Source organism: Carlito syrichta, unplaced genomic scaffold, assembly GCF_000164805.1.
Source record: "Carlito syrichta isolate Samal-C Ts95f unplaced genomic scaffold, Tarsius_syrichta-2.0.1 Scaffold304325, whole genome shotgun sequence".
Lineage (NCBI taxonomy): Eukaryota > Metazoa > Chordata > Mammalia > Primates > Tarsiidae > Carlito > Carlito syrichta.
In genome coordinates, this window is record NW_007248421.1 from 231,584 (window position 1) to 253,237 (window position 21,654).

Here is a 21,654-nt window from a genome sequence, read left to right on the forward strand (position 1 = left end):
GTGTGTGTGTGTGTGTGTGTGTGTGTGTGTGTGTGTGTGTGTGTGTGTGTGTAGAAATTCGACATTTACAGAGAGAGAGGGACAGACAGACAGAAACAGAAACAGACAGTTATGTAGACAGTTATGTGTGTGTAGAAATTCGACATTTACAGAGAGAGAGGGACAGACAGACAGAAACAGAAACAGACAGTTATAAAGGCAGATCTTTATTATAAAGAATTGACTCATGCAATTGTGGAGGCTGACAAGACTCAAGATCTGCAGTTAGCAAACTGGAGATCCAGGAGGAGCAATGGTGTTGTTCCAGTCTGAGTCCAAAAGTCTAAGAACCAGGAGAGCTGATGGTGTAGTTCCAGTTCTAGTGGCAACAGATTGAGACTCAGGAAGAGCCAATGTTTCAGTTTGGGACCAAAGGCAGGAAAAATCGATGTCCCATTTCAAGGCAGTTCAAGCAGGAGGTGCTTGTTCTTATTTCTGAGAGAGTCAACTTTTTTGTTCTACTTGGGCATTCAACTGATTGGACAAAGGCCACCCACATTAGGGAGGGCAATCTGCTTCACCTACCAATTCAAATATTAACCTCATCCAAAACACCCCCTCCAAAACACACCAATGTTTTTTTGACTAAATATCTTGGCACCCAAAGCCCAGTCAAGTTGGAACATAAAGCTAATCATTACATAAGTCTTAAACTAGCTCAGAGAATACAAGAATAGGTAATGTTTCCCATCTTTTATTTAGGTGTCTGGTAATAACTTTATTTAAAAGTCAAACAATGAGAGTAAGCTAAAAGAAAATAGGACTTTATTTCATGAATATAGAGGCAAAAATCCTAGATAAAATTCAGCATTGTATTAAAAAAAAGGCAAAGTTGAATTTATACTAGGGATGCAAAGATAATTTAGTATGAGGAAATCTATGTAACTCACTACATTAACAGATTAAACAAAGAAAAGATACAGTTATTTCAATGTATCTAGAAAAAGCATGCAATAAAGTTAAATATCCATTCATGGGGGGAAATACTCTTAGCAAAAAGGAATAAAGAACATGTGAAAAATCTATGAAAATCTATAGCAAGCATTCTATTTAATGGTGAAATGTTAGAGACATTCTCTTTAAAGTCAAATAAGACAAAGATATCTTTTATAACAACTTCATTTGACAGTGTACTAGACATTGTGGATCACATAATAAGATAAGAAAAAGAAATAAAAGTATAAAGATTGAAAAGCAAGAAACAAACTTATTATTTGCAGATGATATGATTGTATTAAAAAATCCAACAGCATCCATACGTAAACTATTAGAGCCTAAAGAAGGGTTGAGAAAGGATGCTTGACACAACATACTAAAATGAACTTAACTATATTTAATTTCTTTTCTTTTCTTTTCTTTTTTTTTAGTTGGAGTCTCACTCTGTCACCCAGACTGGAGTGCAGTGGCCGCTCCCAGCCACCACAGCCTCGACCTGCTGGGCTCCGGCAATCCTTCCACCTCAGCCTTCCAAGTAGCTGGAACTACAGGCACGCGCTACCTCGTCCGGCTAATTTTTGATTTATTGTAGAGATGAGGTCTCGCTAAGTTGCCCAGGCGGGTCTCAAACCCGCGGGCTCAGGCAATTCACTCACCTCAGTCCCCCAAACCGCGGGATTACAGGCTGAGCCACCGAACCTGGCTCATTTCTGTGTTCCAGTAACAACAGTTTATATTTTTTCTATAATTAAAAAGTTTAATTGTGGTAAAACATTATAAAATTGACCATCATAACCCTTTTAAAATGTACAGTTCACTGTGTTAAGAACATTATTAGTCAGTAGATGTCCAGGAACTTTTTCATTATGCAAAACTGAAACTCTATACCCATTAAAAAAAAAAAAGTTTATCCCTTTTCCTAGCCCCTAGCAACCACCATGCTACTTTCTATCTTTACAAATTTGACTGTTTTTGATGCCTCACATAAGTGGAATCCTACAATATTTGTCCTTTCGTGACTGACTTATTTCACTTAGCATGATGTCTCCAAGGTTCATCCATGTTATGGCATGTGTGAGGATTTCCTTTCCTTTTAAGGTTGAATAAATTCCACTATATGTACATACCACATTTTGTTTATCCATTCACCTCTTGGTAAACGTTTGGGTGGTTCCCACCTCTTGGCTACCATGAATTATGTTGCTATGAATATGGGTATGCAAATATATCTTTGAGATTCTGTTTACAATTCTTTTGGATAGACATTTAAAAATGGGTTTGCTGGATCATATGATAATTCAATCATAATTTTTAAAGGAACTGCTATACTGCTTTCCATAGCAACTCACCATTTTACATTCTCACAACAGGGATAAGGGTTCCAATTTTTCTCCCTCCTTGTCAATGCTTGTCACTTTCTGTCTTTTTTATAGTAGCTATACTAATGGGTGTGATGTGATATCTCCTTGTAGTTTTGATTTGCATTTCTCTAATGATTAATAATATTAAACATCTTTTCCTATATTTGTTGGCCAACAAATTTTTAATTCAAAAAACACTATTGCAACAAAATCTTTATAAGGTACCTAAGAATAAGTCTAACAAGAGTTGTGTTAGAACTTTATAGAGAAAGTTTCAAAGATTGTCCAAAGACTCAAAAACTCCCACGTAAATAAAAGGATATATAATTTCATACTTGAAGCTCAGTATCATACAGTTCTCTTTAAATTGAAATATAGATTCAATATAATTCCACTCAAAACCTCAACAGAGTTTTTCATGGAGGTCATACATTGATTCATATCCAGAATCTCTAAGGAACTCATACAAATCTGTAACACGAATTGGAAAGTTTTCTGTCTCTTTTATGCTCTGGTTCATAGTAAATGGCTCAGAAAGTATCTCTTCACTTGGTACTGAAAGAATACCCTCAAAATCCACTGGGCCAAGTGATTTTGACTATACTCCAAACTTTCACCTTGGTTGTTATTTATGTATTTGTGTCTTCTGTTTCACCACTTTATATTCTCCTAGAAAAGTTTGAATTGTGAGATTTTCAAATTCATTCACGTAATATTATTTTGTAATCTGAAAATAACCTTCTCATCTACAGTTTTGACTGCTTTCTTATTAATAATACTGCCTTTCCTTTTACATTCTTCTTGGTACATCTTACCAGGAAATTTTTTATTCTGTAGGGGATTCTGAAGAAGCAACATTTGTATTTTAGAACATGTCTGTGTTTAAACTGAAAAGTGTCATTCATTTCAACTACTGCTATGGTTTGAATGTGTCCTCTATAGTTCACGTTTTGGAAACTTAATCCCCAAGGTTGGAAGGAAGGACCTATAAAAAGTGATTAGGTTATGAGGGTTCTGCCCTCTTGAAAGGATTAATGCTGTTATCACAGGAACAGGTCAGTTATTGGGGGAGTGGGTTCTTGATAAAGGGATAAAATTGGCCCCTTCCTCTCTCCCATAAGCATGCTGTCTTGCTCTTCTGACTTCTGCCATGAGATGACTAGAAAGAAGGCCTCATCAGCTGCAGGCCCCTTGACCTTGCACTTCTCAGCCTCTAGAACTGTAAGAAATAAATCTTGTTCTTTATAAATTATCCAGTCTCAGATATTCTGTTACAGCAGCACAAAATGGGCTAAGGTAACGATTTTCTTTATTAATTTCTTTCTTCTGTTTTCTATTTTGCTCTTTAAGTAATTTCTTGTATTGGAAGCTTAACTCATTTATTTTCATTCTTGCTCACTTAATAATAAAAGCAATTAAAGCTGTGAATTATCCTATGAGTTCAGAAATAGCTGCATCCCATAAGTATTAATGTATAGTTTTGTCATTGTCATATTTTCTAAGCATTCTGCAACTGCATTCTGGTTTCCTAGCTCACAAAATAATTATTTAGCAGAGTGATTTTTTATTTCCAAGATGTTTGCCTTATTCTCTTTGTAATTAATTTCTAGGTTTTTTGCACTGAGGTCAGAAAAATGTGACCTGTATAATTTCTCTATTTTGGGAAAAATTGCATCTTCTTTCTGGCTTAGTTAACAGTCAATTTTTAAAATGTTTCACAGACATCTGAAAGCAATATGTATTTCCCGTTGTAGTAAAAACATGATGGAATAAAAACAGTCACCAAAAATAAGCTTATAGGTAATATTAATTGGATCTCTCCTGTTTTTATTTGTTGCTACCTGTTTGCAAAGTGTAATAATGAGAGCAGTTTGATGATGCTTTCTCCTATGGCTGTGGTTTAGTCAGTGTAACAGTACACATTTTCCCACCACACATTTCTACTTGAGATGGCACTTTTAACTTATGCTAAAGTTCTGTATAAGCCAGGTTCAGTGGCTCACATGTGTAATCCCAGTACCTTGGGAGGCGGAGGCAAGAGGATTGCTTGAGTCCAGGAGTTTGAGATCAGCCTGGGCAACATGGCAAGACCTCGTCTCTACAATAAATTAAAAACTTAGCTGGGCATGGTGGCGTGCGCCTGCAGTCCCATCTCGGGAGGCTGAGGTGGAAGAATCACCTCAACCCAGCAGGTTGGGGCTGTGGTAGCCATGATCATGCCACTGCACTCCAGCCTGGGAGACAGAATGAGACTCCAACTAAAATAATAACAATAATAATAATAATTATAAAGTTCGGTGTATAATTGGCTCTAATTTTCAGTTTGGTTTTCTCATCTGTTTGGCTCATCTGTCTCTTATCTGTAGCTAAGAGATACCAGATAAAGATACCAATAGCCTTGTTTCAGTTATAGGGACTTTAATCACTACAGGTTTAGTGCCTAGCATGGCAATTCTTTTTCAGTGTTTCTGGATATTCTCATTTGCATGCTTTTCACATAAATTTTAGAACCAACATGTCTAGTTTTTTAAAAAGCACATAGAACATCCTAATTGACATTGCATTAAATTTATATATTAACTTGGTGAGAAATTACCTGTTCATGATGCTGAGTCTTCCCATTTGCTCAAATCTTCCTGAGATCCTTCAAAAGTGTTTTAAGTTTTTTCTTGTAGGTTATGCAGACTTTATGACAAATTTATTCCTGGATTTTTTTTTTTTTTTTTTGGCTATTATAAATGAGATCTTTTCTTCCATTATGTCTTCTAACTGGTCTTCTAACTTTCATATGTCAATTTGTACACCACCATCTTGTTGGAGTCTCCTGCTGCTTATAGCAGTTTTAACTTTGATTATCTTGTGTTTTCTGGATGTATGACCATATAATCTGCAAATAATGTTTTTTGAGTTTCATTTCTAATTTTTTATCCCTTTAGTTTCTTTCTTTTGCTAGTACCTTTAGCACAATGTTTAATAGTAGTGTGGGAGCAGATATTCTGTTTTACTCCCGATTTTAGTGGGGATGCTTCTAGCACTTTCTCCTTAAGCATAACATTGACTTGTGTGCCAAGACAGATATACTGGGCATATCCATTATATTAGAGGGACCCACTCCATTCTCATTTTATTGAGCATTTCTATGCAAACTGAATGTTAATTTTTTTCCAATATCTTTTTGGTGTTTATCAAAAAGATAATGTAAGTTTTCTCCTTAGGATCTATCACTGCAATGAATTGTATTAGTATACTTCCTAGTGTTAAATACATTCATAAAATAAACTTTATTTGGTCTATTTTTTCTTTCAATATGCTGCAAATCCAGTTTACTTAAGTTTTATTTAGAATTACTTGCCTTGTTTTTTACAAGTGACTGTAGTTTCTCTTTTTTGTGCCATCCTTCTTGCACTTGGGTATCAATGTTCTATTTGCTTTATTAAAATAATTAGAAATATTTCTCCCTTTTCAAACCTCTGAAGCAGTTTAAATAATATTGGAATCGTCTGCTCATTAGAGGCTTAGTAGAAATTCCCCATGTAACAATCTGGGCCTGGCACTTTTTGGGAAGATAGCTATTTAACTACATTAACACTTTCCAAATGGAAATGGAAATGCTTAGATTTCTGAAAATCTCTTTCTTAATCAAGTTCAGAATTTTATACTTTGAAAAAAATTGTCAAATTCTTCCAGGTTTTAATGTGTATTCACGTAAAGTTGAGTAAAGCAGTTTCATGATTCTTTACTTCTCTTTCTGTTATTTTTCCTTTATAGTTTCTATTTTGTGTATTTAGGTTTCTTGTCCTTAATGAGGTTATCTTGTGACTTACCTATTTTATTGGTTTTCTCATATGATTAGTTCTATTTTTCTGCTCATTAACTCATAATTTTTCTTTTAATTTACTAATTTCTTGTTTCTGCCCTGTTTTGGTTTGTTTTATTGTTCTTTCCTAACTTCTTAGATCAGATGTTTGATTTTCTTGCTTTCATCTTTCTTGTTCATTGATATTGACATTTAAGGCTTTTCCTCGGAGCATTATTTTAACTATTTCCCATAGATTCTGATATGTAGCTTACTACCTTTATAGTCTAGATTTTCTGTAGTTTCTGCTTATATTTCCTCTTTGACCCAACTGCCAGTTTATAGAGAGTTTAAGAAATGTTTAGGTAGTAGAGAATTGTTGACCATTTTTATTTTTGCTTTTTTCTCATTGTATTTTTAGTTTTGAGTTTCAGTGCATTGGGGTGAAAGTTCTCCAATAATCATTCTCCTCTTTGCTCTAAGACAACAGAACATGGCTTCTCAGAACAAAGACTATGTTTCCCAGTCTCCCTTGCAGCTAAAGGTAGTCATGTGACTAAGTTCTAGCCAATGGGATGTAAATAGTGAAGTGTGGAATCTCTGAGTGATGATTTTAAAGGCGAGAGGGTCATGCCCTTCTTTTATCCATTCTGCTGCTTGTAATAAGAATCTTTGCAAACAAAGTTAACCCTCTAAGAACGGCAGAACAACAAGCTAGAACTCTGTGCTCACAATACTTCAGAGCCCTGGGACACCTCATGGAGCAGAGATGGAATGCAAACCTTGGATCACATACTTTTGTACTCTGGCACGAAAGATACTTTTCTATTGTTTTAACCATTGTTATTTTGGCCCTCTGCACACATAACTAAATCTATTCTAAAACTAATATAATTGGCAACCATTTTTTTACAGCCTGGAGGCTTATAAGATTTTCTCCCTTAATCCATGATCCATGGAAGCCAATTATTTCACCTGGCTATAGGTCTCATCATTAACTTTACTTAACATCCAAAAGGCAATTTTATTTTATTATTCTTTTGCATGTGCTTATCTTATTCTACTTATCAGATCTTTCTTCAAAGTGTCTCTTCATTAAGACATCATCCCTTTATTTTTTTTTTCTTATTAATTATGGGAAGATTTCTTGAGACTTATCTTTTAAAGTCTCCATTTTCTTTTTCCTCAGTCTTTAATCTGCTATTTCCTCCCTCCATTGCCTTTTAAAATGCAGCAATTGCACTTCTCAGCCGAAAACCATCATTTCCAACCTCAGAGTATACCTTTTTCAGATATACAATATCCCCTTGAATCTCACTGGGCACACAAATTGGAGATTTTTCTAAAGATTTCTGCTGATTCTGGTAGGAAGTTTGTCTCACAGGGAACATTTGTGTTGATTCTTGTTTTATGAACTACTAGGTCTTTTCATTTCTTCCTTTCATTCCTCCTCATGGTGAGCATTTGTACATCCCAGAAGGTTGAGATGAGAGCCCTGTTCTAAGGCAGAAGGAGAGCCCAGATGAGGAAATCTTTTTATTTATTTATTTACTTGCTATTTCTGAATGTCGTTGTCTAAGGGAGTAAGAAGGTGAAACACTGAGACACATATGCGATGGGAACATCAGTGGTTTGTGCATGTGACTGATTTCTGAAGATGGTGAAGCTTTAAGATGATGGGATGTGGTCCCTCCTCTTTATCTAGCATGACCGGTCTTGCCAGGACCCAACTGATGTTGTGACTCACCCTACTAAGCCAGCTCCAAGGATATCAGCAAGCTGGCACCTTGGCATGCTGAATGAGGTACTTCCAGAAGCTGCCCACACCACACTAGCAATACCAATCAACAGCTAGCATCTGCTGAGCATATACCATGGTATACAGACAAAGGACTTGAGACTCAGAGGAGTGCCTTGCCAAAGACAACATGGCTGGTGAGTGGCTGATCTGGGCTCTCTCCCCTGAGTCGGGGGCATTCTCAAGGCCATGCATGTAACCACTGCTTTAAGCTGACACCCTTCTCATCACAATACCTTGGTTGACTACTTCTCAGGCTTGCCCCAGAGATCTGTAGGGCACTGAGAGACCCAGGACCCCAGGGAGTTTTGGGTGCACACTGCTCTCCAGCTCATCGCCCCCTCCATCTCCCTTACTGCAAAGCCCATGCTGGATAACCAGCTGGGACCACCCACACCCGCTTCTGGCTCCTTCTGCACCAGCCACAGCTGCCAGAACCACATTCCCAGAGCTGGAGCACACACAGGGGACTTTTTTGATAACATCTGACTTGCCTTTTAATTATTGGGACATGACTGTGGGCTCGCACAGCAATATTTATCCAGCAAATTGCTAATTAATGCACTGAAAAATGCCAAGTGGTGTCAAATATTTGCTTTTATTTGCTCTACCAAAATATTTTTATTTTTGGTGAGGCCCAGAATGGATAAGAAAGTGTGGAAATGTTGACACAGAGTATGTAAAGTTTAAATTGAACATTGAACAGGGAGGAGGGTTGGGCTTTGTGCTGGTTCTCCTGGGGTGTTCTGTGAACTGGAGGGTGTGAAGTAGCCCCGGGAGCAGCATGTAGCCCTTGAGATAGAAAGGGCACCAACAAGCCACAGAGAAGGATCTGAGGGACCCAGATGATCCTCACCAGAGTCCCTCCCCACCTCATCCTCCTCGTCAGCCTCCTGGTCAGCACCAGCAGCCTCTTTATCATCATCTACCCATTCTAATTGGAATGTGTATTGCTTTGCTGCGAGAGTGATAAATTCCCTTTGCTCATGGAGTTCAAACTGGATTTTGACACCCATGAAACAAGAAAATAAATAAATGAATAAGAAAATTTCTGAGGGTAATAAGTGCTATTAAGAAAATAAATCTGGGAAAGCAATAAGGAGTCGTCACTTCAGATGGGTTGGTCAGGGTAGGTCTTTGTTGGGGGCGACAGAGATGTCATTTCACCTGAATGACATGGAGGAGCCAGCCACATAAAGACATGAGGAACAAATTTTCCAAGAAGCCTGAACAGAACCTGCAAAGGCCTGGAGACAGGCAGAGACCTGGGAGCACAGGGGAATCAGCACAGATAGAGCAGTATGGCTGGGAGCAGGGCAGGAGAGAATACTGACAGGGAGGGGTGTCTTAACACCCCTGAGTGAAGAGGGAGCTGGGATTTTATTCCAGTTCACAATGGGAGCCACTGGGGAGTGGAGAGGGATGGGCCCTGGTTTACTGTAGAAAATCTCGCTGTGGCTGCAGTGTGGAGAGCGTGGAGAACAGGCACAGGGGCCTCACAGCTGTGCCTCTTCACACTGCAGGGTCCACATGAAAGCTGGAGAGATCGGACCAGGGTAGGGTCTTAGAGATGAAGAGAGGGAGGATTCAGAGGGTGTTTGCGGGTGGGGCTTACAGCCTTGCTAGTGACTGGGACATGGAAGTGTGTGATGCCAGGAAGAGGATTCACACTCTCCCCATCCCTTCCATGCCTCCCTTACAGCCATTTCATCTTTGTCCAAGAACACAGCAGCTATTGTTTTTTGAGAACATATACAGGAATATTTGCTGTATGAACTATTCTCACTCAAGATGATCAGCAATGCCATGAGATAGGTATTATTATATTTGTGTCACTTGCCTGGCCTTGCCAAACCACTGAAAAGACAACATTGCGAGCCAAACACAGTGGCTCATGCCAGTAATCCCAACTCTTTGGGAAACCGAGGTAGAAGGATTGTTTGAGGCCAGGAGTTTGAGACCAGCCTGGGCAACCTAGTGAGAACTCATCCTGCATAAATAAAATAACAACTTGCTGGGCGTGGTGGCATGTGCCGGTAGTCCTAGCTACTTGGGAGACTGAGGCAGGAGGATCACTTGAGCCCAATGGTTCAAGACGGCAGTGAGCTGTGATTGTGCCAATGTACTCCAGCCTGGGTGACAGAGTGAGACCCAGCCTCTAAACAAAAGACAGAATGTTAGGCTTAAAATGGCTGCTATTCACTCGTGAATCAACAAGCTTTAGCTGGTGCTCACCTGGTGACAGGCGCAGGAGACAGTGGAGGGAGGCTGATGAAGTTGACACACTTCTGCCTACACCTGGACCTCTGAGGCCCCCACTCTGGTCTGGACACCTGCTCTCGCCCAGCCTTTGCTTAGGAGTCACAATGCCAGAAAACTCTGGCATGCTTCCCCTGCTCTCCCCCAGCCTCTATGAGGGGCATTGTCACCCCATTTTACACATGAGGAAACTCCTTTCCCTGCCTTCAGCCTTGAATGAAATCACCCACTCACCAACCAGAATGGCTTCTCTAATGTGTGTCCCTTCCCAGGACTGTCCTCAGGACATGGCTCTGCCACTGCCTCCTCCCGCCCACCCCATCTCTCATTACCCTCTTTTCTTTCAGTGCCTCGAACCTGCCTGGAAACTTATTTTACCCATCCCATCTCCTCCCTCCTGGCTGGCTCCCGTCCACCCCTCCCTAGGTCTCAGCTCACAGTTTTCTTGTGGGAAGGTGTCGGCCTCACCCTGACATCAGCGTGGCACAGCCCTTCTCTGTGGTCTGGTGGGCTGGCAGTGCTGCACTGGGTTCAAATGTCCACAGCCACTGGGAGAGACATGAAGGCTCATGTGTGCTGCCCTCCCCCATCCCCTCAAGAGAGCTTTTGAGGGCAGAAGGGCTTTGTCTGCCACACATTTGCATTGTGGCTTCCCTTTCTTCATGGATTAACCAAATGTGCCCGCAGACCCTGGGCCAGTTACCAGGTTTTACCAAAAGCCAGGCCCTGGGGGTGAGGGAAATAATGTGGGCATTTGAAGTTTTGAGCTTTGGCCTGGTGGGCGCTGACATCTGGTAAGACCTGGATGCTAGGGGCCACGCCCTGCCGGTAGTCCGTCTATCACTCTTCCTCTGTCAGGGAAGGTCCTGCCGTCCACTGGAAAGCCTACCATGCTTTGTGGGCAGATAAGATGGTGACACAAGCCTCGCTCCATCACCCCAGGTCCCTGGACCACAGGCTGTCATGAGACCCCAACAGTTTCCTAGGAGTCCATGTCCAAAGGGATGCTGCCTCCACTTATAGCACCCTGGATCTCAGGGGACCCTGGCAAGTGGTAAGCACCACAGAGGCAGAGACCCCCACTATTCCCTACTGAAGCTCCACTGCCCAGCACTATGCCTGGCACAAGAAAATGAATGAATGAATAAATGAACCCCAGAGGCTGAAGGGCTTTGCCAGTGGTGTCTGTGCCTAGGGTGGTGAGGAGCCATGTGCAGGGATAGAGGGAGAAGGACTCCCCAGGTGAGGCTGGCCCTCAGTAGGCAGCTGAATGGGGAAGGGCTGTCGGGAGGAGGACTCTACACCCATGTGGGGTGCTGGGCAGAGGCATCAATTGCCAAAGAGCAGGATGCACAGACCTGGGAGGGCAGCAGGAGGCAGTACTGGGCTGGCCAAAAGAAGTGGGGAATAAAGCTTCCCCCCACTCTGCCCTCAGGCATTTTCTGCCCCAGAGCCTCTCTGTGCCTTTGTGTCTCTCTCTGGTTCTTTCTCTCTCCCCCTGGCTCTCTCATGCTCCAGGTGTGCATCTCTCTCTCCCCCCGCCCCCCTTCTCTTTGTCTCCCCCTCTCTTTCTGTTTGTCTCTCTTTCTCTCTGCCATTTAACACAAAAGTCCAAGTTGAACTCTCTCCGAAAAATAAAATAAACTGTGTCCCTGACACAGTCAGAGCAGGCAGAAAATTGTCCAGGGACACACAGCCATGACTAGGGGAGGAAAGGAGCCAGACTTAAGGACACAAGTCCAGGGATAGGGAAAGGGAGTCTTCCACAAGAAACCAGGTTCAAGGTCAATGACCAAGGCAGGCTGGGGGAGAGGGGTACGCAGAGTTTCTGGCCCTGAGACTCAGTGTGTGTGGCTCCCAAGGTCCTGAAGTCCCTGGTTACAGGCAGCAGGGGTCCCCATGCCTGAGTGTCTGGGACTCATACTCTACCCCACATTCTTCCTTGCCCCTCCTCAGACAGCAGTCTTTCAGGAAACTTGCCAGCCAAGGCCTCCAGTGGCCTTTCCCCAGAAACTGGGAGCTGAGCTGACCCGCAGGGACCTCAGCAGCAAACCTGATTGAGGAGTCGGAGCCAGCCTGACCTGCCAGGTCCTATTCCACTTATTTCCAGACACTGGTTCTGACGGATGGAAAAGCCTTGGGTTGACGGCTCTGCACCAGCCAGGGGAAGGAGGGAGTTGTTGGAGGTGAGGGAATAGCTCCTAAGTCTGAGAAGGCAGAGGCTGTGTTCTCCCTCAATGAAGCACAATCCTGGAAAAGCCCTGGCCTCATGCCCAGGTCATCAGACACAGGGGTCCCAGGCACAGGCACAGACAAAGAGTCTCCCCAAGTCTGTTCTTCCCTGGGTCTCCCTCGTTTCCAACCACCAAGCCAGAAGCAGAAGTCATTCAGACATTCCACACCCTCACCACACATCCTTTCCATCTCTGGAATCTACCCAAATAGCCCTCACTCTCACCTCTTGGGAGTCCCACCACCCATTTTCCTCAAAGTACTTGAATTGAGCTCTTTTAAATAAAACTTTGTCTTTTAGAGTAATTTTAGGTTTACTGAAGAGTTGCACAGGTGACATGGAGAGCTCCTGTGTGCTCCTCCCTCTTGCTGGTAACTTATGTCCTCACAATCCCTTTGTAAAGCTAAGAAACAAACACTGGGCATCACAAGCAACTGAACTCCAGATTTTATGTGAACTTCACCAGCTTTTCCACTCCCAGGATCCAATTCAGGATACCATGCTGTATTTAGTTGTCATGTCTCCCTAGTCTCCTGTGGTCTGTGACCTTGACAATTTTGAGGGGTACTGGGCAGTTTGTCCAATGTGTTTCTTGTGGTTAGACTGGGTTATAGGTTTGGAGGAGAACCACCCCCTGGAGCTGAAGTGCCCTTCCCACTCCCCATAACAGGGGTACACGAGATCCACACAATGTCACTGGTGATGCTAAAATTGACCTTGACGAAGGGTGGTGGCTGCCAGGGTTCCTTACTATGAAGCAACTCTTGTTTCCTTTTCCTGTTTTGGCCTCTGGAAACAAAAAGAAATCTTACCTAAAGCAGGGCACATCACTGTCCTCCTCTGCAGCCATCAGTGATTGCCAGCCCACTTGAAAAAAAGTCCAAATGCTTTGGTCCCAGTACTTGAGCTGACCTCACCCAGGCTCTTTTTACATCAGACCAAAACAAAGTTCTTACCAGAGGACCTTTGCATAAACTATTTCTTCTCTCCTGCATGTTCTCACCCCAACTCTCTCCCTGGATTCAAGTTACAAGTCACTTCCACAGAGAAGCTTTCTCTGCTGCCCTAATCTAAGTTAGATGTCCCCTGTGATTCTCAGGTGACATGGAGAGCACCTGTATGCCCCTTCTTGTTGCTGGTATCCTACGTCCTCATGGTACCTTTGTAAATCTAAGAAACCAGCACTGGCATCACAAGCAGCTGAACTCCAGATTTTATTTGGACTTTCCTCTCCCAGGATCCAATTCAGGATACCACAGTCCAGAGTGGATAGCTTCAGAGATGGGAGCCCCAATTCTCCTGTAAGTGTGATAGGGATAGCTAGAGTCATTCAGACTCATCTTTTCTGTTTGTGCCCATCACCTTTCTCTGTGCCTGGCATCAATAAACATGCGCTGCATAACTGACTGAAGGGATGCTGGGGGCTGGCCACCACAGAAGCCCTTTGGACCAGACTATGAGTTCATTGTCAAACAGGCCTTCACCTATGTGTCTGCACTTATGTCCCTTTAAGGCAGGAAGATGTGACCCTCGCACCTGTGCCTTTAACCCAGCTCTCCCACTTCCAGATGGCAGGAGAGCCAGGACACGTCAGGACAAGTGAGGGTCTTGCCTAGGACAGGCCTCAGTTCATCCTTGTTACGTGAGTAGGTTTTCAGGTGTCTTCCTTACATCCGGCCTTGTCGACTTTATGCTAAATTTGACTTCCTGAGAATTGACTCTTGGCGCCACTGAAGTTTGGTTCAAACTTTCCCTCTGGTCCCTCTTCTAAATTTCAGCATGGCCCAGTAGGCCATAAGCTTACCGGAACTTTGCTAGAGGCTTTGAAAGGGCTTTGACAAAAGGTGTTAAAATTCAGGGTAACATTAGAGAGGCCAGAATTAAAAGCTCAACTATACCAAGTGTTGGCAAGGATGTGGAACAACTGGAACTTTTGTATACAACTGGTGGGATGGGAAATGGTAGAAATGCATTGGGTTTAGGGTGAGTTAACAAAGCACTTGACCCTGGCCTGAGGAAAATCAAGTGAAGTCAAGCAGGGAGGAATTCATTGATGTTCAAGGATTAGTTTATCAGCAGCTACTCATAAGAGACTGTACAGAGAAAACTGGATTGTCTTAAATGTTTTTCTAACTCTTTAAAAATAGAGGAGCAATAGTAGATAAAGGGATTATGGGTTAACATATTTCAGTTTTTATAATATTTAATCATTCAAACCACAATTTGTGGACTTTAAAAATTTTTTTTACTGAGTAAACATTACTAAAACAAAAAGAAACAATATCTCCCTGAACATTTTATTACCCTTCTGGTTCTTGCCTCTATGCAAATATTTTACTTAGTCATCACATTATCGTATATGTATGTATTTTATATTCCATATCTTTCATTATATTGTCTTTTTAAAATTAGTATTTATTTTGGAGATCTAATAAATACCAAAATCCATTCTTTGCTAGATTTTATGATATTTGTTTTTTTCTGAATTTTATTTAGTTGGAGTTGTTTTGATATGAAATATAAGGTGATCAAAATTTTAAAAATATTTTTTCAAGTTACTAATCAACCTTTTCAATGGCATTTTTAAAATAACTTATCACCCTCTCATTTTGTAGTGGTTTCTTTATTGTATTTAATTTTTATATGTGATCACATCTATTTCTAGCATTCTATTCTAATCCATTAAAATCCATTTCTTTTTTCCATCAATATTCTCTCAGTTCTAATTATTGCTACTTTATGATATGTTTTAATATTCAGGAAGGTTATATATCAATGCTCTCTTTTTTAAGAATATTCTTTGATAACTCTGATCAATGCTTCTTCCAGATGGATTTTAGAGTCATTTTATCAAGTTCCTTTAGTAGGATTGTTTGGTATTGCATTAAATCTGCAAATTAACATGGAGGTGGCTTGACATTTTTACAATACTCGGTCTTCCCATGCAGAAACGTAGTATGCCTCTCCATTTATTCTGGTCTCCTTTTATTTCCCCAATAAAATTTTGTAGTTGTCTTTATATAGGTCACACGCATTTCTCATTAAGTTTATTCCTAAGTATTTTTCCATTGCTTCCGGGAACGGCGTCTCTTTTTTCATTACAGTTTCTGGCGGAGTACGGCTAGGACACAGGGACGCATTGATTAGGGTAAATAGGACTTGTCTCTGGACACTTCACTAAATGATTATTTGTTCACCTTTGAGTTTCTTCCTCCAGATCACATCGATTGGGAACACTCTTTGTTGTGGTGGCATCCGGTAGGCCTGGGGGAGCCAGATGCAGCCCATCTGCTGAGCCGCAGCCCCATCTCGGCTGGGATGAGAAATTTCCCTGAGCCTCAAGCCTTCGTCAGAATCCTTGGCACCCTCCCATTCCTCTTTCTCCTCTGTCTAGCCCACTGCTCACATTCCCAGCCCCTGGCAGAGGTCTCCCTTCAACTCTAATGGACTTCCCATGGACCCAAGGGGAGTGCCACCATATTAATCAAAACAATAATTGCCAAATTCCCAGGGAGTGTCTGACACTTTGGCCAAGCCTTTTACATTATATCTTTAGTTGGTTTTTTTTTTTTTTGAGTTGGAGTCTCACTCTGTCACCCAGGCTGGAGTGCAGTGGCATGCTCACAGCCACCCCAGCGTCAACCTGCTAAGCTCCGGCGGTTCTCCCGCCTCAGTCTTCCAAATAGCCAGAACTACTGGTGTGCACTACTGAGCCCAGCTAATTTTTTATTTATTGTAGAGATGAGGTCTCACAAAGTTGCCTGGGCTGGTCTCGAACCCTCAGTCTCAGGCAATCCACTCACCTCGGCCTCCCAAAGTGCTTGGATTATAGGCTGAGCCACCAAGCCTGGTCCATATCTTCAGTTTTAAAGCCCTGAAGTGTATCATCAGAAAGGTCAAGGGACATTCTGGGATCACACAGCTCTTAAGTAGCAAATCTGGGATTCAAATTTGTGTTCCTTCTACCCTGCCATGTCTCAGTCAGTGCCCCTCACCCCTACCAGATGGGCTCCCAGAGCATGAATGCCTCACCAGCCTAGACACCCCAGAGTTCACCACATCATCCTGGGCATTGTTAACAGTAATCCCAGGAACCCAGCTAGTTCTGTCACCTCAACTTTGTCCCACCTGCTCCACCATTAGGCCCAGTAAGCCTTCACTCCAGTCCCTTGTGTTTTGGCAACATTTCCTACAAAAGGTGTGATCATTACAGGAACCCTAGTCCTGGGCTCCTTTGAGCAAAGGCTCTATCTGAATATGTATCTTGTCAAAGGGCAATCTGGGTAGCAACAGTAGTAACAACAATAGCAGCTAATACCTACTTCATCCTAACCACAGCCAGACACTGTGCTTAGTGCATTTCCTAGCACTCTCATTGATCTTCACGACAAGCCTGTGTGTCAGATATTGTCAATTGTGTTCATTTTACAGATGAGAAAATGGAAATAAAGTCACTTGCCCATACCGGGCACAATGACTTATACCTCTGAGGGAGACTGAGGCAGGAGGATTGCTTGAGGCCAGGAGATCAAGGCTGCAGTGAGCTATGATCATATGATTGTGCCACTGCACTCCAGCCTGAGCAACAGAGTGAGATTCTGTCTCTAAAAAAAAATTACTTGTCCAAGGATATTCAGTGAGTTATTCACTGATATTAAGTGGCAGAGCCAGAATCTGTGACTTGAAATCTTGCTCAGAAGTCTGAATCAGGGACTTTCCATATTGTCCAGACAAATGGCATCATCTCCCAAACTGGTATGTCTTCAGCACAAGCAGAGGGGCTTTATAAAAACGCAGAGGCCCAGGTCCCACCACACTGAGGAATCTGTATCTCCAAGGGGCAGCCCAGGGTCTATGGTTTTGGTGACTGCCTCATGGGATCTGGTCATGAGCCAGGTTTCAGAATGACCATTACAAAGAAGGGACGACTCTGCCATCTGATGATGTGGACGTTGGTCTACTTTGGAATGAATCCTACCACTAATAAGTATTAGTGCAAAAAAAGCAAATGAGTCAAACACCAATCACTGGAATATCTTTGTATGCTTGGCAACGTGGAGGAATTTCTAAACGTAGATGCCAAAATCATCTTCCCTGCTCAAAAAACAGTAATGTCTGTACTATTTAAAGAGTACAAATTAATAAGAGCAACATCAAATCCCAATGGGTTTGCTCAAGAACATGCACCAAAGCCAAGGATCTGAAGGTAACTCCTTGAGAATGCAAAACCATCATTAACCAGGGCATGAGAAATAGTCAACTTTATAAGTGATTTTTAAAAAGATATAATAATGAGATACTTTTTAAACCATCTAAGTCGCAAAATCAATTTTTTAAACATCACCAAGTGGCTAAGAGCATGGGCTTTGGAATTAACCCTAACTGGTTTTGACATTGACCTCCCCAGGCCCCAGCTGTGTGGCCTTGAGCAGGTGGCACGACCCTTCTGAGTTCTAGTCACCTCATCGAAAAGATGAGAATCACAGTACTGGTGATATACAGGGCCACTGTATTAACAGAGACAGCAAAGGAAATGTGATGGCATGAGCCATCACCACAGTGGGTGATTGGGAAATATGCACTTTTGTTATCTGCTATTATTGTGGTGTTAACTGTTATGTCTACATACCAGCTGTCTTTGGCTAGAGACCTTGCCACAACCAAAGTCGGCTGAACAAGGCTCCAGCTTTTCTTTCTTATTCCTGTGAACCAGTCTGAGGAGCTCAGACGAAATGTGTCTCATTACACCAGCACCAGTAAGTCACACTATCTATGTTGTGGCACACCAAATATTACTTAATTGTCAATCACAACCACAATCAGGTGGAAGACTCACACTCAGAACCCTGGCCCAAACCCCACACAGTCCTACGCCAGGCACCTCCTCACCTCTGCCCCCATTGCTGTCTCTCTCTGGTACCCAATTTGCCCCCTGAAGTTTTGCACTTCCCTCATTATGAGTATGGTATTAGCAATACCCATGACTGTCATTGGTAGAAGTCTCAGGTGCTTCCCTACTTCATTATAACCTATTTGTAGGTTTCCCAAATATCCTTTATTCTCAGCACTGCCTTGAAATAATGATGGTTATTAGACTTGCCACCCAGTCTTGCTATTTAATGTGTTAGTAAAGAAGTCCATGTATTACTACATCACAAAGTTTTATATTTAGGTAACTATATTTTAAGAAATTAGTATCCTTTATCATCTTGTGTATATTACCGTATGCATTTAAAGTCAATACTCTGGGAAGGGGACTATAAGCTTCTCCAGACTGCCAAAGGGGCTTGCAGCACATGAAGAGCCCTGCCTTTGAACCTCCACTATGAATTCCATCATTCGCTCCATTTTGCAGATGTAAAAACTGAGGCTTGGCAAGGTCAAATCACTTGTCCAAGGGCACCCCACTAGTGAATGATGAAATACCACTCTGCCCTCAGCATCCCTTGGAGCCAGTGCCCAACACCTGCACCGCCTGCTTCCCCTCTTCATGGGGCCCTGTTGTGGGGACTGAGAAGACAGAAATGGCTCTGGCGTGGTCCTTGGTCCCTAGGAGGGCCCAAATCAGTGGAGGACAGATGGCTCTGTAACCCTAACACAGGGTCTCAAGCTTTTTTCCTTCTAGGCTACAGTAAGTACCCTGGTCTCATTCTCCTTTGGGGTGTGGGGTACCCCAAATGTGCCAAGGCCAGGTGGGGTGGAACATGGGCTCAGCTGGGGAATACTGACGTCAGTGACTGACAGTGAATGGAGCTGCAGGTGATTCCCAAATGGCAGGCCCAAAAGAGTGTCCCAAGAGCCCAACCAGAAAGAACAAGGCTTCGTCCAGGGTTGAGGACTGAAGGATCGGTGAGGGAATAGGAGTGACAAATTCCTAGCCCCGCACCTGTGAGCCATTTCACGCTGTTTTTAGGGACTGAATGACCACTTGTTGAATGAATGCATAAATGAGTGAATTATCAATCACTCAAGGAACAAACAAGTACCGCTCTCCCAGCCAGGCATTATAGCTTTTCTGTGTCCCTTCCCATAGGGCCTTGCCTGGCTCACCCCTGTCTTCACCTCTACAGAAAAGCTGCTTCTCATGCCCTCAGAAAGCCTGACCCCTGGGGACTTACCCTGAAAGATGGGAAAACCAGAGCTGGAGGAGCCAAGCCCCCCTGGAGGGGTGGCAAGGGCGAAGAAAGACATGGGGGTCCCTCAAGCCCCAAGAGCTGACTCCTTGACTCTCTTTCTGTGGGAGTCAATCAGCAATGTCTGAGTTCCAGACTGCCCACAGCCCTGTTATTGATTATTGATGCATTCATTCATTCAGCCCAGAAACATATGTTAAGAGCTTCCTACTTCCTGGAGAGTGTTCTAACATGGCAGATATAGCAGAGAACAAAGTAGACACAGTCCTTGCTCTCATAAGTTTTGGGGGTCTGGGCAGCAGGGTGAGAACAGAGAGTCAAAAGACAAGTAAACTAATGAAGAGAAAGAGTTTTTGGATGGCAGTGAGTTCCAAGAAGCCAGCTCACACAGGACGGTGAGACAATACCATCCCCACACTACTGATTACTTCTCTGTTACAAGGTACATAACCTTGCAAAATGTGGAGGTCCCACCTAAGGTCATGCCTCCCAAAGTCTGCAGAGGCTAATCGCATTGAATCCATCACCTTTCACTAATGCAAACAACCACTCTTTGCCTGGATAATCTTAGGGGAGAAGGCAACCAAAAAAAAAAAAAGATATCCAGGTCAGACCCAAAAAAGGAAAGACCTTGAATTGCACTGCTCTTAAAAGCACTTAAAAGGAATTGAATTAGAACTGAGACGACCAAAAAAAGGCCCCTGAATCCAACTCCCGCTGACACCAAGTTAGAAAAATAGCTGAAGGAAAAGGATGTAGCATGTCAATCAAGATATGATCGTTTTATTTTTAAAAAATGAGAAGGCTTTTGTTTTAAGAGGAGCAGGCTGGTAATTTAGAGGCACGGAGGCAGCGCAGAGCGAAGAGCTTTCATATTTCCAGACAGAAAGGATTTGGCTGCACGGGAGAAGTTGAGGGTTGCATAATGAGATCCCGCTCTGCGGAGGTTCCCCTTCCTGAAGAGGAGAGGGGTCTCTGGCGTCTGGCTGATTGATGGGAACCCAGGCTGGGCCTGCCCAGACAGGTAGGCACAATCTCGCCTTTGCTGGTAATCAAAGTCAGCTGAACGAGGCTCCAGCTTTTCTTTCTTATTCCTGTGTACCAATTTGAGGAGCTCAGATGAAATGTGTTGCATTACACCGGCACCAATAAGTCACACTATCTATGTTGTGACACACCGAATATTACTAATTGTCAATCACAAGCCACAAGTCTTGTCAAGACGCTCCCTTCTCGACGGGCTGGTTCAAACCTGAAGTGATTTTTAATCAAGTGTTAATAATACAGCATCTGTCAGTGGACGGTGGGTATCAGGCAATCAGAAAAAGTGAACATATGACATGGCAAATTTTAATGTTTTCATCTTCTGTTCCTCCCAATTATCGGAGGGATTTCTGTCAGCCTGAAAAGTGCACTGACATTACTGTAGGTGAACTTCGCAGTGAAGAAGGGGAAAGGTGACTGGCAGGACTCCCGGGACAAGAGTGCCCCACTCGCCCTGCCAGAGACGGCTCCCCGCCTCAGGAAGCCCAGTGGCGAGGAGGGCTTTGGGTCCCAGACAGGGGTCCCCAGCGCAAGAACCCTGGGTGTTAGGAGAGCTGGTGCTTGGCTCAGCAGGAGGCGGGAGTCTGTAGGAGACAGCCACACAGGAGCAGGAGGCTGAGACCCCAACCAAGAGCAGTGCGGGCCCTCCACGGCCCCCTCCACTGGCTAGTAGTGGAATAGGTTCACGTGGAGCCACATGGAGCCACACACTCAGCGCCCAGCATGTCCGGAACGTGCGACTCCAACACCAGCAAGAACTGACCAGGGCTCCCATTTGCTTTTCCTTATTCCTTTCCCCCATGTTTCCCACAACCTGTGCTGGGGCCTGCGACTCCAAAGAATACAAGGAAGGAAGGGAGGGAGGGACAGAAGGAGGCATGGAGGCAGGAAGGAAGGAGGGAAAGAAGGAAGGAGGGAAGGAAGGAGGGAGAGGAGAGAGGGGCACAGAGGTAGGAAGGGAAGAAAGAAGAAGGAAGGGAGGGAAGGAGAAATGGAGGCAGGAAGGCAGAAAGGAAGGAGGGAGGGAAGGAAGGCAGGGGAAGGAGGGGGGGAGG